The sequence below is a fragment of the Furipterus horrens genome, unplaced genomic scaffold, assembly GCF_987537825.1.
Source record: "Furipterus horrens unplaced genomic scaffold, mFurHor1.1.pri manual_scaffold_7, whole genome shotgun sequence".
In the NCBI taxonomy this organism is placed as follows: domain Eukaryota; kingdom Metazoa; phylum Chordata; class Mammalia; order Chiroptera; family Furipteridae; genus Furipterus; species Furipterus horrens.
The window spans coordinates 76,578,323-76,596,112 of NW_028327177.1; the positions used below are offsets into that span (position 1 = coordinate 76,578,323).

At 38.9% G+C, this 17,790-nt stretch overlaps 1 pseudogene; it reads right to left on the reverse strand.

Moving 5' to 3' along the window:
* Positions 1-4,946: 4,946 nt before the first annotated feature.
* LOC150004669 (L-lactate dehydrogenase A chain-like) lies at positions 4,947-6,568 on the reverse strand (annotated as a pseudogene).
* Positions 6,569-17,790: the final 11,222 nt, after the last annotated feature.

The window sequence follows — 17,790 nt, forward strand, 5'->3', positions numbered from 1 at the left end:
CGAGGAGATAGCCAACGTCACAGATGAGGAGACAGACAACCTAACAGATGCAGAATTCAAAACACTGGTGATAAAGATGCTCACAGGCTTGACAGATATTCTTGAGTATGGCAAATGCATAAGAGAAGAAGTGAAGGCTATGCTAAGTGAAATGAAGGAAAATCCACACAAAACCAGTGGTAAAGGGAAGGAAACTTGAGTTCAAATCAATGATTTGGAACATAAGGAAGAAAAAAACAATCAACCAGTGCAGAATGAGGAGGCAAGAATTGAAAAAAATGAGGAAAACTTCCCAAGTTTTGTGATGGAGATGGACACATAGGTCTGGGAAGCACGGAGGGTCCTGGGCGAGGCTGGACCCAGAGGGGCCCACACCAGGATGCATCATGATTGAGATGCCAAAGGTGAAAGATAAAAAGAGAGTCCTGGGGGCAGCAAGAGAGAGAGTGAGAGTTGTCTACAGGGGGGTGCCTATAGGACTATCAGCTGATTTCTCAGAGGACACTTTGCAGGCAGGAAGGGCAAGCAGTATTCAATGTGATGAAAGGCAACCGGCAACCTGCAACTCTATCCAGCAAGGCTATCATTTGGAATGGAAGGGCAGATGAAGTACTTTCCAGACAAGGTAAAGCTAAAGGAATTCACCATCACCAAGCCATTATTGCATGAAATGTCAAAGGGACCTACTTAAGAAAAAGAAGATCAACACCATGAACACTAAAATGACAACAAACTCTCAACTGTTAACAATTGAATCTAAAAAATAAAAACAAAATCCAACTAAGAAAACCAGAATAGGAACAGAATCATAGGTATGGGGATCATTTGGAGGGTTATCAGCTGGGAGGGGGAAGGGGGAGAAATGAGGAAATGGTGCAGGGACTAAGAAGCATAATCAGTTGGTACAAAATAGACAGGGAAAAGTTAAGAATAATATAGAAAAGGATGAAGCCAAAGAACTTGTATGCACAACCTATGGACATAAACTAAGGGGGGTGGGATTGATGGAGGGGAGGGGGGTACTTGGCAGAGGGGAGCAAAAGGGAAAAAAATTGGAACTAGTGTAACAACATAATATATAAAACATACTTTAAAAAAAAGTATTATACATTAGTACCAAGAGGGATTTATCCCAGGGATGTAAAAGTGGTTTAACACCCATGAATGAATCAATAAATGTAATACAGCACATTAACAAAATGAAGTATAAATATTATATAATCATGTCAATAATTCAGAAAGAGCAGCTGACAAAATTTAACATCTTTCTACAATAAAAAATTCTCATTAAAGTGGCTATAGAAAGAACATAGCTCAACACTAAAATGGCCATATATATAACAAACACACAGCTAATGTTGTACTCAATGGCAAAAAGCTGAAGGCTTTTCCTCTAAGACCAGCAGCAAGACAAGTTTCCCCAGTATCATAACTTTCATTCTAGCCACAACAATCAGGCAAGAAATAAAAGGCATCTAAATTGGAAAGGAAGAAGTAAAACAGTCATTATTTGCAGATAAAATATTATATGTAGAAAACCTAAAGGCTCCACTGCAAACTATTAGAACTAATAAATTCAGTAAAGCTGCAGGATACAAAATCAGTATACAGATATCTGTTGCATTTCTACACACCAAAAATGAGCTACCAAAAGAAGAAATTAAGAAAAAAAGTATAAATACCTAGGAACAGATTTAACCAAAGAGGTGAAAGACCTGTGCTCTGAAAATTGTAAGATAATGAAAAAAGAAATTGAACAAGATACAAATAAATGGAAAGATATATCATGTTCATGAATTGGAAGGATTAATATTGTTTAAATGTTCTTACCACATAAAGCAATATACAGGTTCAATGCAATCCCTATTAAAATACTGATGTCACTCTTCTCAGAATTAGAACAACTAATGCTAATATATATATGGAACCACGAAAGGCCCCAAATAGTCTAAGAAATCTTGAGAAAGAACAAAGTGGGAAGTATCATGCACCCTGATGCTAAACTATACTACAGAGCTACAATAATCAAGACAGTATGGTACTGGCATAAAAACAGATATTTAGATCCATGGAATACAATAAAGAGCTCAGAAATAAATTCTCACTTATATGGTCAATCAATGTATGACAAAGAATTAAAAACTATAAAATGGGATAAAGATAGCTACTTCAATAAATGGTGCTGGGAAAACCGGACAAACATTTGCAAAAAAATGAAATTGGGTTATTTCTTTTACCATATACAAAAATAAGCTCAAAATGGACTAAAGGCTTAAATGTAAGACCCGAAGTCATAAAACTCCTAGAAGAAAACATAGGCAGTAAACTCTTTGAGATCAGTCTTAGCAGAATATTTTTGGCTATTTTTCCTTGGGCAAGGGCAACAAAAGATAAACAAATGAGACTACATCAAACTTAAAAGGTTTTGCACAATTTAGGAAACCATCAACAAAATCAAAAGACATCCTACTAAATGAGAGAAGATATTCACCAATGATACATCTGATAAGGAGTTAATATCCAAAATATATAAGGAATCATACAACTTAACCCAAAAAAGCACCATACAATTTAATTAAAAAATGGGCAGAAACTCTGAATAGACATTTCTCTCAAGAGGACATACAGTAGGCCAATAGATATATGAAAAGATGCTCAGCAACACTAATATGTGGGGAAAACAAATTAAAACCACAATGAGTTATTACCTCACACCAGTCAGAATGACTATAATCAATAAATCAACAAGCAACAAGTATTGGAGAGGATATGGAGAAAAGAAAACTCTCTTGCATTGTTGGTGGAATTGTAAATTGATGAAACCACTGTGTAAAACAGTATTAAAAAATTAAATATAGAACTACCACATGACCTAGCAATTCCATTTCTGGGTATTTATCTGAAGGAAACAAAAATACTAATTCAAAAAGATATATGCACATCTATGTTCATTGCAAAATTATTTACAATAGCCAAGATATGGAAACATCCCATGTGTCTATTGATAGATGATGGATAAAAAAGATGTGCTTATAAAAACACACACACATACACAATGGGATATTACTCAGCCATAAAAATGAAAGTTTGCCATTTTCAACAAAATGGGTGGACCTAGAGAGTATTACATTAAGGAAATTAAGCCAGACAGAGGAAGACAAATACCACATGATTTCACTTATAGGTGGACTGTAAAAAAACAGTGAATGAATAAACAAAATAAAACAGAAACAGACCCACAGCTGTAGAGAATAAGCTGATGGTTGCTCAAATGGAGAGGGTGGCAGATAGGTGAATAAGAAGTTTAGAGTGATGTCTGCTGACAGTTGGAAGTTCTGATTCTCAGCTTTTTGGAAAAGGCCAGGTCTTTATCCTGCTCCCCCACCCCACTTGATCAGACATAGATGTACCCCCTTACTCAAGGGCTTTCTGCAGCTGCTGTGATCCCTATGGTGGTGATACCTTTCCATCTGACTACTAACAGCACTTCTGATCATTTGGGCATCAAGGCCTTCCTTGAAGAGGACCTAGAAGTATTGCTATGTCCTTCACAACCATCTTAATATAATTATATACTCATCTTGTAAAGGGGAACCTGATATATAGAGATCTGAAATATCTTGCACAGGTTTACACAACTATAAATCCATAAGTGAGTAACTGATGCTCTTAAAATAAGAGTTTTAAATTAATAAAGTTTTTGTTTTAGAAAAGAAAGTTAGTGCACACACTATATTATACCATATCTCTGTATTAGTTTCTACTGCTACTGTAACACATAATCACAAATTTAATGTCTTAAAACAATACAGATTTATTATTTTACAGTTCTGGAAGTCAGAAGGCCTAAAATTAAAGTGTTAATAGGGCTGCATTCCTTTTGAAGGCTCTAGAGGGAGACTTGTTTCCTGGCCTTTTTAAACTTAGATGCCACCTACATTCCTTGGTTCATGCTTCTTCCTCATCTTCAAACCCAGTGGCAAAGCATCTTTAAGTCTCCTTGTCTCCTTTTGACCTCTGCTACCATCATTGTGCCTCTTGTATCTCTGACCTTGTAAGGATCCATGTGATTACACTGGGCCCATATGAATAATGCAGGGTTACCTCTCCATCTCAGGCTCTTTACTTTAATCAGATCTGCAAAGTACATTTTGCCAGATAAGGTAAGATATTCTTAGGTTTTCAGGATTAGGATATGGACATCTTTGGAAGCCTGTTCTTTCTCCCATAATGCCAGACGCATTCAGCAGAGCACCCACAACCAAAATTATTAATAATTCTGCAACAAAATATAGATATTTATGGTAAATCATAAATATATATATGTGGTTAGCAAACTATAGCTCTTAGGCCAAATCCCACCTGCTTTGTGAAATTCAGTTTTATTGGAATGTAGCCACACCCACTTTTTTTTCCCCACTGTTCAAGGTTTATTTGGTGTTTTAGTTGGTATGACACTTGGATCGTTGGTTGCATTATTTATATGTAGACTTTTCATTTTACATTATATGGCAATGTACGCTAGTCTGATTCATATGGTACACAAAATAAGATCCTTGAGGACAGTTATGCACAAGACTTGCAATATTAGATTTATACATTGGATCCCAGGATGGGATTGACTAGAGAAAAAAAGCTGGACTAGGCATATTGGGTAGAGGAATCACAAGTTATATAGCACAGAGTGAATACACACCCCGTTTGAAGGGCAACTGTAGTGTGTGCAGCACTGGCAGTGGTGCCTTTGAGGAGGTAGAACAATTTCACACTAACCAGGTTAGGGCTACACAAGATAAGTACCTTCCAGCATCAGGATACAGATGCAGGGTTTTATGGACCATTATCATTTCTATCTTCTATCTTTAGGAAATTGATGTTTTTAATCACAGATCAAATAAAAGGGACAATATGCACAATCACCAACTAAAATCCTGTTGTAGCCCAGACAGTGAGGTGGTATGACATTAGGAGACTTTAAAACTGCAGCTCCTTCTGGATCCCCCAAAGGGTATCTGCACTCTTCTTCAAATGGGCCTCTTCCTCAGGTGTCAGAGTCACCTTCACAACATCTGAGATTCCATTCTGCCCCAAGATGCAAGGAACACTAAGGAAGACGTCTTCTTTAATTCCATAGAGATCCTTTATCATTGTGGAAATTGGATGCATCCGCCTAAGATTCTTCATTATACTTTCTGCTAAATCTGCCACAGATAGTCCAATGACCCAGGATGTGTAGCCTTTCAGTTTGATCACCTCGTAAGCACTGTCAACCACCTGTTTGTGAACTTGTTTCCACTGTTCCTTATCTGCATCAGTGCCTAAATCAGGGTGCAGAATATTTAGGGCAACACCGGCAACATTCACTCCACTCCACAGAGGCACACTAGAGTCTCCATGCTCCCCAAGGACCCACCCATGACAGCTTAATGGGTGAACTCCCAGCCTTTCCCCCATTAGGTAACGAAACTGGCTGAATCCAGGTTGCAACCACTTCCAATAACATGGTTTTTGGGAAAGCCGCTTATCTTCCAAGCCACATAGGTCAAGACATCCACTGGATTGGAAACAATGAGCAATTTGCAGTTGGGACTGTATTTTATAACATTAGGGATGATGAATTTAAAGATGTTCACATTACGTTGGACCAAATTCAGATGGCTTTCTCCCTCTTGTTGATGTGCCCCAGCTGTGACAATAACCAGCTTGGAGTTTGCAGTTACAGTATAGTCTGCCAGAGAAAATTTTTGGTGTTCTAAGGAAAAGGCTGCCATGTTGGAGATCCATCATCTCTCCCTTTAATTTGTCTTCCATGACATCAACAAGAGCAAGTTCATCTGCCAACTCCATTAAGACACTGATAGCACAGGCCATGCCAACAGCACCAACCCCAACGACTGTAATCTTATTTGGGGGGTTTGTTCTTTCTTAAGAAGATTCACGATCAGCTGATCCTTGAGAGTTGCCGTACTGGACTTAGAACCAAAAGAAATCGGGTGTGCACAGAGGGATGGCGTTGGTGGCCCGCAAGGATGGATCCGGACTTGGCTGCAGCGGCACAGGTCCACACCCACTTGTTATTGCTGCTTTCCTGCTACTAAGGCAGAGCTGAATAGTTGTAACCTGTGAAGCTTAAACTACTTACCATTTGGCCCTTTACAGAAAAAAATTTGCTGACCCCTGGTATAATATCTCTAAATAGTTCAAGTCAGTTTTGCTTCCAAATGAATTTTCTAGAAACTTACGGAAAATTTTTGTTTTTTAAAGTTGTTGAACTTCAGAAGCACAGACAAGGGACCACTAGTTAGTGGCAAAGTGAGGGATTCAACCCTAGATGGCTGTGAAGCCCTGATTCTAATAAAAACTGTCCACAACTCCATTTCCTTTGTGTTTAAGACAAGAGTGTGATGTGTGTCTTTACTGGAGCCATTTTAGGATCTCAGACACTCAGGCTTAGAGCAGAATGTAGCCCTGTGCATCCCCTAATCTACAGGCCAGATAAGGCCCAAGGTGGATTAGCTAGGGCAGTGCTTTAACAACAATGCACCTGAAAGCCTTCAGCTAGGGGCATGCGCTCTGATAGCCACAATCACCAACATTCCCTGCCTTCCTTGTAGCCTTATCCATGCTCCTTCTGACACTGATATTCCCAGCCTGGTCGCTGAAGACATTTGAGACTTAACTGCTGGCCTGATCTCCACCTTTTACAGGAAGAAAGCAATGTCTAGAGGCCTTTCACATAGGGCCATACACAGGAAATAAGCAGCAGAGCTCGAACTAGAATCAGGAGTCTTTTATCTCACTCTCAGACATTTTATCTTGTCCTAGGGCCCATTATGATTCACAGGCAAAGCCTTCACTGGCTTTTCCCCTTGCTACATCAGTCCCCTCTTCTGCTGGACTTTGTTTTCCCTGCAGGTCTCCTGTAAACCACTTGTCCAAACAATCATCACCTTCAAATGTTCAGCTGTGGTCCCAGATCTTGTAATCCCTCTTGGCTTCCTTTGATACTCTTGAGAGAAAATTCCTTGGAGATCTTCCAAATTTGGATCTGAGAACTTATCACATGGATTTCAGACTACACGAACTCTGGCTTTGAACATCATCATAGTTCACCTCTTTTGTAAGTCAGGATTGAGTCTTGAATGATTAGTTCGAGATGGGGTTCTGGGGTCTCTTTGTCAGAAGGAAGAACTTTTGGCCCTGGGATGATGATCCACTGACATAATTTTCCCTGGAGTCATTCCTGAAGGAATTCCAGAAATATAATCATCTACCTTAATGAGAATGAGTTTGAAATCTCTTCCAGCTGTTGGACTTTGTGAGAATGACAAAGTTTCTCTTATTAAGCACCTCTCCTCTAGTTTGAGCTCAGCCAAGCCTCATCCATAAAGAACTCACCATAGGGATACAAATCACTCTTAAATTAGAATTCCTACCATAGGTTCAGGGATAGGGCCAAGAACATCCTCATGTGCTCCATTACATCTTCCTTCTGAAAGATAGATAATTGAAGGCTGGATGTCTGCTCCGCATTTGAATGTAGATATTATTTTTATTATTGTTTTGTTTCTTCAACTAGTATATGGCCATTGACATAGGTGAAAATTCTACCTATGTTGGTGTAGGGAGAAACTTCTAATTTCCCCATAATTTCCATCACCTAACTCTCTTCCAGGTATTCCAAATGACCATTCAATTTGAGTAGAAACAATGAGCCTCTGCAGATGCACTTTCATGCCTACTCCTTAAACCGTCCACTTACCTGCCCCCATATTGCCCTCAGGCACCTCTGGATAGAAATTGTGCAGAGCCTCAGATTGGAATCCAGATAACTTATTGAAAGTTTATTTGATACTTGGATAATTAATGTATAATATCCACCATTCAATAAAATATTATTATTTTAGATAATATATGTCTTTTCACAGGCCAAGACCGAGAGACCCCCAAAACATCCAGTAGCCCCTCAAATATTTAATCCAGGCTACCAATGTTAATGGGCATTCAGTCACATCAAGCCTTCATCTGTGTTAGCAAAGAGTTCCAGTGAGACCCTTGTGAATGTTATTAAGTGTGCTTATATACCTACTAAGTGTACTAGGTTTAATGAAGAATAGTCTATTTCCTCCATTGATATTATTACTAGTACATAAAGCTGACATTGGATTGCTTCTAACATACCAGGCATTATTTTAAGTACTTTATGTGTATTAATTCATTTAATCATCACAGGAATCCTATAAAGCAGGTACTACAGCATTATTATTCATATTCTAAAAAGAGGAAATCAACACAAGGAAAGTCACAGAGCTAGTAAACATGAGTATTAACCAGGACCCTCAGTGATTTGGGTCAAAAATCCATGCTTATAACACCATATAAAGATTAAAAAGGGACACAGTGACCTTGGTCAGGTGGTTCAGTTGGTTGGAGCATTGTCTCATACACCAAAAGATTGCTGGTTTGCTCCCAAGTCAAGACACATACCTAGGTTGCATGTTCAATTGCCAGTCAGGGAGCATATGGGAGGCAACCAATCAATATTTCTCTTTTACACTGATCTCTCTCTCTTTCTCTCTCTCTCTCTCTCTCTCTCATCAATGAAAATATCCTCAGGTGAGGAATTTCCACAAAGAAGGTGATGGATACTGCAGAGCCCTCATTCATAATTTTGCTTTCTATTGTTTTAGTTACTCATAGTCAACTGTGGCCCAAAAATATTAAATTTGAGGAATAAACAACTTATAAGTTTTAAATTGTATGCCACTCTGAGTAACATTCTGCTTCATCTGCCCTGGACATAAATGAACACTTTTTCCAGTATATCTGTGCTGTACATACAGCATAATAAGATATTTAGAGAGAGAGAGAGAGAGAGAGCACATTCACATAACTTCTATTATAATATATTGTCACAGTGGTTCTATTTTATTATTAGTTGTTGTTAATCTCTTACTGTGCCTAATTTATAAGTTAGACTTTGTCATATGTTTGTAGGTCTGTATTGGAAAAATATATAGTATCCATATGGTTCAGTACTATTGCAGTTTCAGGCATTCGCTTGGGGTCTTAGAACATGTCTCCTACAGAGAAGGAGAAACTATTATACTTTCTGACCTCAGAGTTGTTACAGTAAAGCTCAAAACTCAAATGCTGAGAAGGACCAGGCAGAAAATGAAAAAGGGATAAAATAGGCTAAGTGGGCATTGTGAGAAAACAGGGATCGCCACCCTCTCTCTGGTGGGGATGGCTGTGTCACAGATTCAGCCTATGGTAGGTACTACAGTAAACAAGTTCAAGATAAGTAATTTCCCATGCTTCAAGAGAAGCCAGAAGCAGCTTTAAATGACACACTAGATCAGATGGATTTAATTGATATCTTCAGAGTGTTTCACCCCAAAGTGGCAAAATATATATTCTTCTCAAGTGCACATGGAACATTTTCTAGGATAGATCACATGTTGGGATACAAAACAAGTCTCAATAACTTTGAGAAGACTGAATATATCAGGCATCTTTTCTGATCATAATAGTATGAAACCAGAAATCAATCAAAGAAAAACAAAAACTGAAAAACACATGAAACATGGAGGTTAAATAACATGTTATTAAGCAATGAATGGGTTAATAATGAGATCGAGGAAGAAATTAAAAGATATCTACCTTGAAATAAATGAAAATGAGAACACACAATCCAAACTTTATGGGACACAGCAAAGGCAGTCTTAAGCAGGAAATTCATAGCATTACAGGCCTATGTCAAGAAACAAGAAAAATCTCAAATAAACAATCTCACTTTACACTTAAAGAAACTTAAAAAAAAAAAAAAAACCAACAAAGCCCCAAGTAAGTAGAAGAAAGAAAATATGAGAAGAAATAAAGAAAATAGTCTAAAAAAATACAAAAAATTAATGAAACCAAGAACTGCTTCTTTGAAAAGATAAACAAGATAGGCAAACCAACCAGACTCATCAAAAAAAAAAAAAAAAAAAGAGAGGTCCCAAATAAATAAAATCAGAAATAAAAGAGGAGAGGACTTCCGGCCAAGATGGAGGCTTAGACAGGCGCGCTAGGTCTCCCTCTACAACTAGAGAGGAATACAACTACTTCAAAACAAAGGATAACTAGAAATTCCAGAAAATAAAACTACACGGAAGCCCAACATATGAAGTTATAAACCAGCGGCGCCCTTTGGGCAGGTAAGAGCGAAAGAGGGCGGCGCTGTTTGCGGTCGCACCTGGGACAGCGGCGGGGAGAACAATCCCGGCTGCAGTCGAACCCCTGGCAGCTCGCGACCCCAACGCTGGGGAAAGCAGCCACCACATCGCCTTGAACAGTGAGGCCCAGGGGGGCGGGAGGACGGATCCCGGTCTCCTAGCGGAATAACTGTGTGAATCCATCTTGGACCCCCGCCCCCAAAGAAAGCGCCACAGGGCTGCGAAATAGGTCACGGACAGGCACCGGTCGCTGGATTGTGACGACAAAGCACCACGGCACAGCAAGAAAGGTTGCCGAACGGCGCCAGTCGCTGGGTTGTGACGAGTACACAGGCACTGCCCCCTACAGCCGGCCCAAGAAAACAAAATGCATCTGTCAAAATGAGGCAGACAACTATAGAAATCCCAGTGGCACAGCTCACCAGGCAACAGATAAAGAACCTGACAGATGAACAGATAAGAAACCTGTCAGATGCTCAGTTCTGGGCCATTGTTATCAGGTGGCTTACAGAATTCACAAAAGATCTGGAAAAAGATGAGAAAGAAGCGAAAAACACTCATAACGAAAGGAACAAAACCACATACGAGACAGATGGTGAGGAAAAAAAATCCAGAGTTCATTTCAACAAACTGGAATATGGAGAAGGAACAAGCAGTCAACCAATGCAGCGAGAGGAAATGGGAAGCAACGATGAGAGGATCAGAAACCTCTGGGACAGCTATAAAAGGCCCAACATAAGAATCATTGGTTTGCCAGAGAGTGAGGAAGATGAACTAGAACTTGAAAAATTGAGTGAAAATATAATAAAGGAGAACTTCCCAGACTTGGGGAAGGAAGTGGACTTACAAGTCCAGGAAGCACAGAGAGTTCCAAAAAAACTGGACCCAGGGAGAACCACTCCAAGACACATTATAATCAAAATGTCAAAAATTAAAGATAAAGAGAGAATCTTAAAAGCAGCAAGAGAGAAGAAAAGAATTATGTACAAAGGGGTCCCAATTAGACTATCAGCTGACTTCTCAAGGGAGACCCTGCAGGCAAGAAGGGACTGGCAAGAAATATTCAAAGTAATGAAAATCCAAAACCTACAACCACGAATACTCTATCCAGCGAAATTGTCATTCAGAATAGAAGGACAGAGAAAGTGTTTCCAGGACAAAATAAAACTGAAAGAGTTCATTAGATCCAAACCACTGTTATATGAGATGTTAAAGGGACTGGTTTAGAAAAAGGAGGATCAAGACAATGAAATCTAAAATGAAAACTGCATCACAAGAAACAACAGAAGCTAGGGAATTGAAACAAAGGCAAACTAAACAGGCAACGAGAGTGGAAAAAGAACTATAGGTACGGGGAACATATTGGGGGGAGGTCAACAGGGAGGGGGAATGGGGAGAGGGAGGGAGATGATATAGGAATTAAGGATCATGGTAGGAGGGAATGGAATAGACAGAGAGAGGTTGAGGAGAACTGTATGCACAACTAATGGACATGATCTAAAAGGGGGGGACAACTGGAGGGAGGGGGGCCACCGGGTGGAGGGGAGCAGAGGGAAGGGAAATTGGCACAAATGTAATATTATAATCAATAAAACACATTAAAAAAAGAAAGAAATAAAAGAGGAGAAATAAGAACTGACACCAAAGAAATACAAAGGACTGTAGGAAAATATTACAAACTACATGTCAACAGATTGGACAATCTGGAAGAAATGGTTAAATTTTTAGAAATACACAATCTTCCAAAACTGAATCAGGAATAATCAAAGAGTCTGAATAGACAAATTACAACTACTAAAATTGAAGAAGTAATCAAAACACTCCCTTCCCTAACCAGTGTGGTTCAGTTGGTTGGGTGATGTCCCACAAAGTGAAGAGCTGCCGGTTAAATTCCCGATTAGGACACATGCTTGGGTTGTGGGTTCGGTCCCCAGTTGGGGTGCATACAAGAGGCAAACAATTGATCTTTCTCACATCAATGTTTATCTCCCTCCCTTCTCTCTCTCTAAAAATAAATAAATAAAATTAAAAAAACAAACAGAACCCTAACAAATAAAAGTCCTGGGCTGAATGGCTTCACCTGTAAATTTTAAGAAATAAAGAATAACTAACACCAATTCTAAAACTATTCCAAAAAGTTCAAGAAGAGGGAAGACTTCCAAGCTCATTTTATGAGGCCAGCATTATCCTAATTTCAAAACCAGATAAAAACACTATAAAGAAGGAAAATTACAGGGGGGAGGTGGGAGGGAGAGAAGGGGGTAAGAAGGGGAAGGGTCAAGTCAAAGAACATGTATAAATGACCCACGGACATGGGCAACTGAGTGGGGACTGAATGTGGGGGAAGGGAGGGGCAGGGTAGAGGGAAGCAAGAGGGGGAAAAAAGTGAGACAATTGTAATGAAAAAACAAACAAAAAAATATTTTAATGGGGGAAAAATGAAAATATGAAGAATGGAAATGCCAGCTCAGTGAATACTAGGACAAAAATTTTCCTTCACGTTGTATATTTTTCTCCCTATCTGATCCTTCCAGAGTTTGGCATTCTAAACAAATAAGCAATGACATAAGTTTCTTTGCATAGAACTAATAAGACCAGTTGTTAATAGAGGTTCCTTTTTTTTCTTTTTTTTTGACCAAGTCTTTGACTGGAATGTCAAGCCTAAAGGAGACATCCTTGGGCTCAGGTTGTTACCAAAAAGCCCTGAGGAACTGGGAATGACTTTCAAAGGTAATAAAAGCCCGCGAGATAAAAGGCCTGGTGCCATGGTTGGGTGTGCGGTCCACAGCAATCTTTCCAAGGAAGGAACGAAGGTTGTTTTCCTGAAAGATGGCTAGAAGGGACCTTAAGGCACAATGAAAAACCAGAAAGACTTGGAAAAGACAGGTGTGTACAGGCAAGGATGAGTATGTGGCCCAGCTTCTGTGCCCTGAAGAGCAGACTGAGGGTCACCCTAAATGTTCCTTGGGTAAGTTCCAGCAAAGCAGAACTAAAGATCATAAGTGATCATTTTCTGCTCTTGTTGTGCTTATGCAAATGAACAGGATAAATTTAAAATGGACTTAATGTAGTCCCTTTAAAGACAAGGAGGGTAATCTTAGGGAGAAAAATCATTATTCAAGGAAAATCACAATGATCAGTGGTAGACTATAAAGTAGTGCAGCTAACCATCTTTAAAGTTTCTTTTCATTTAAAATATGGTTTCACTTGAAAATTAAACCATGTCTGTGATATCATCAAAGATATTCAAGTTGCAGGCAAGTAGAATGTCAAGTGCCTTGCAACTGGATGTCTTCTCAATAAGACAGTCTTACAGATTTAGAGACTTGTTTGTGGGTTATGTTACATAAATTAACATGTGTTTTCTGTTTTCAAAGGGCATAAGCCTATGTCTGCATTACCTGAGTGATTGTCTGTACGTATAAGCCTCACTTAATCCTCTCTGCAGTGCTGCCTCCTGAGACTCAACGGTTTGGCTGAACTAAATGGCTGGGTTGGTGAAGAATGGGGTGGTCTGTGGGCTTCACTTTAAAACTGGTTTCTCTTTTCTATCCTAATGGCTTGGACAGAAAGGACCCAGAAGTCTGAGAGGGGGGAAACCTATAAACTATTTCCCTCAGCCCAAACTAAGTATAATGGGCAAAAGGGTTTTGGACAGGTGAGATGTGCCTAGCACACCTTCCTCCAAAGAAGCCCTTTTTTTTCTTTTTTTTCCCCCTAATGTGAAACATTGAAAAATTAATACCTGCCTTTTGTCATCTAGTAGTTATGGATTGAATGATGTCTTTTAACCCTTTTTGCCAAATCTGTTGCCCCCAGAACACAACAAGGATACCAGTCTGTTAAACCAAGCATGCTGTTGTCCGGGGAGAGCCAACTGACCTGGAGTCTGCATGATCCTTCCCCATGTGGGAAGGCCACCCTCCCCTCCACACCCCCACTATTATTAGGGATTTCTGGACCCAAGGGTAGGTAGGACGACGACCATGTACAGCTTGAAGCAGCTAGAGGAGCTTGAGACCTTCGCCCATTGTCCTCTACAAGATTACAAAGGGTCTTAATATCTGAGAGGGAGGGATAGTTATATTTTACAAACCATGGGTATGGACTTGGGGGGGTTGCTGGGGGAGGGAGATACTGGGTGGAGGGGAGTAAAGGGGAGAAAATTGGAACTATTGTAACAATATAATCAATAAAATACATTAAAAAAAAAAAGGAGGAAAATTACAGGTCAGTATTCCTGATGAACATAGAAGCCAAATCCTCAACAAAGAGATTAAAGAGATTAAAGAGATCATATACCATGATCAAGTGGGACATATTCTTGGGATGCAAGACTGGTATAATATCTGCAAATCAATAAATGTGATTTATTGCATAAACAAAATGAAGCATAAAAACCACATAATCATATAGATACAGAAAAAGCATTTGATAAATTCCAGCACCTTTTTTTTGATAAGAACTCTTCATAAAGTGGGGATAGAGGGATCATATCTCAACATAATAAAGGCCATATATGACAAACTCATAGTCAGTGTCATACTCAATGGACAAAAACCAGAAGTGTTTCTCTTAAGATCGGGAACAAGACAGGGATGTTCACTTTCACTGCTCTTGTTCAGCATAGGACTGGAAGTCCTAGCCACAGCAATAAAACAAGAAGAAAAAATAAAAGGCATCTGAATTAGAAAGAAAGAAGTAAAACTTTCATATTTGTAAATGATGTAATACTGTATTAGGAGAACTCTAAAGATTCCACTTAAAAACTACTAGAAGTGGTAAAAGACTTCAGTAAAGTAGTAGATACAAAATAAATATACAGAAATCAGTTTCATTTTGATATACCAGTAATGAACTATTAGAAAGGGACACTAAAAAAAAAAATCCCATTTACTATTGTGTCTAAAAAATAAAATACCTAGGAATAAATTTAACTAAGAATGTAAAAGACCTGTACACAGAAAATTATAAGACAGTGGAAAAAAAAACTGAAGAAGATATAAATAAATGAAAGCATATATTGTGTTCACAAATAGGAAGAATTAACATCATTAAAATGTTCATACTACCCAAAACAATCTATAGATTTAACACAATTCCTATCAAGCTACCAATGGTGTATTTCACAGAACTAGAAAAAATATTTCAAAAATTCATATGGAACCACAAAAGAGTTCTAATAATCACAGCAATCTTGAGAAAGAAGAACGAAGTTGGAGATTTCACATTACCTGATAGGAAACTATATTACAATTCCATAGTAATTAAAAGAGCATGGTACTGACATAAAAACAGACATATATCAATGGAACATATGATTTCATTCATATGTGGGATATGAAACTGAAACTTGTAGACACAGATGGCAGTATGGTGGTTACCACAGGGAAGGGGGTGGTCGTCGGCAGCCGTCCGTCTCGAGAGACGATGGTGTAGCTTCTTAAGAGTCTATCTGCACCGCCAAGAATGGCTGTGCAGTCCAACTCGGGAGTGACACGGTATCTGTCTCCTCCCGTGTTGAATCGACATCTTGCGATGACGCTGGAGTGTCCTCTCCAGTGAAGCTGAAGCTACAGAGCCTGGGCAGGGTGATATGGAGGGTCTGCTGTTGCCCATGCAGCAGACCCCCCCTCTCTTCGCAGCTGAAGGGTCCAAGGGAAAGACGGAGTCAATACAGCTTGGGTTCAGGTGCGCCGCAGGAGTTGCCGGTGTTGACTACAACGTCAAACCGCCTTAGGGACTCCGGCTCCGGATTTTCTGTCGGGGTTTACTCCCCTAGCCTTTCCCCTGAAGAGGTATGCCGCAAGGCAGCGGAGGTTTTTTGGAGTCAGAGTTTTCCTTCTCTGATGTACCCTGACTGGAAGATCGAACCAGCGACACTTAGCTCGCAGGCCGACGCTCAATCCACTGAGCCAAACCAGCGACACTTAGCTCGCAGGCCGACGCTCAATCCACTGAGCCAAACCAGCCAGGGCTGGTAGGGTAAAGGGTAAGGGAGCCAAATATATAGTGATGAAAAGTGATTTGATTTTGGGAGGTGGGTACAAAATGCAATATGCAGATCATATATTATAAAAATATACAGTTGAAACTTATATAATCTTATTAACCAATGTCACTTCAATAAATTTAATTTAAAAAATAGATCAATGGAACAGAATAGAGACCAGAAATAAACCCAAGCCTTTATGGTAAAATAATATTTGACAAAAGAGGCAAGAACATACAGTGGAGTAAAGATAGTTTTTTTGATAAATGGTGTTGGGCTAGTTGGACAGATACATGCAATAAATAAATAAATAAATGAAGCTAGACCATCTTCTTATACCATACACAAAAATAAACTTAAAATATGAGAAGATTAAAATATTAAATGTTAGACTTAAAACCATAAAGTCCTATAAGAAAACATAGGCAGTAAAATCTTGAATATTTCACATAGCAATAATTTTTTCTGATATATCTCCTAGGGCAAGGAAAACAAAAGAAAAATATAAACAAATTGGACTACATCAAACTAAAAAGTTTTTGCACAGTAAGAAAAATTATCAACAAAACGATAGAACGTATTTGCAAATGATACATCCAGTAAGAAGTTACTATCCAACATTTATAAAGAACTTATAAAACTTAGCCTCAAAAAAGCAAATAATCCAATTTAAAATGGGCAATGGATCTGAATAGACACTTCTCCAAAGAGAATACACAGATGGCCAATAAACATACGAAAAGATGCTCAATGTCACTAATCTTTAGAGAAATGCAAATTAAAACCACAATGAGTTATAACTTCATAACTGCCAGAATGGCTATCAACAGTAAATCAACAAGTGCTGGTGAGGATGTGGAGAAAAGGGAACACTCATGCACTGTTGGTGGGAATGCAGATTAGTGCAGCCACTGTGGAAAGCAGTATGCAGTTAACTCAAAAAGTTAAAAATTGAACTGCCTTATAACCCAGCAATTCCACTTCTAGGAATACAGTCAAAGAAACCCAAAACACTAACTTGAAAGAATATATGCGCCCCTATTTTCATTGCAGCATTAATTAATTAATTAATTTGAAGGAGCCCAACTGTCCATCAATAAGTGAGTGGATAAAAAAGTTGTGGTATATTTACACAATGGAATACTATTCAGCCATGAAAAGAATGAAATCTTACACTTTGCAACAGCATGGATGAACCTGGAGAGTATCACGCTAAGTGAAATAAGCCAGTCAGAGAAAGATAAGTACCATATGATTTCACTATGTGGAACCTAATGAGCAAAATAAACTAACAAACAAAATAGAAACAGACTCATATATACAGAGAACAGACTGACAGCTGTCAGAGGGGAGAGGTGGTTGGGGGACTAGTTGAAAAAGATGAAAGGATTAAGCCAAAAAAAAAAAAAAAAAAAAACTCTTGTAGACACAGACAAAAGTTGGGTGATGTCCAGAGGGAAAGGGAGCGTGGGGGAAAGTAGAGGAGGGTAAATAGGGAATAAATAGTGATGAGAGGAGACTTAGCTTGAGGTGGTGAACATACAATACAATATACAGATGATGTATTATAGAATTGTACAC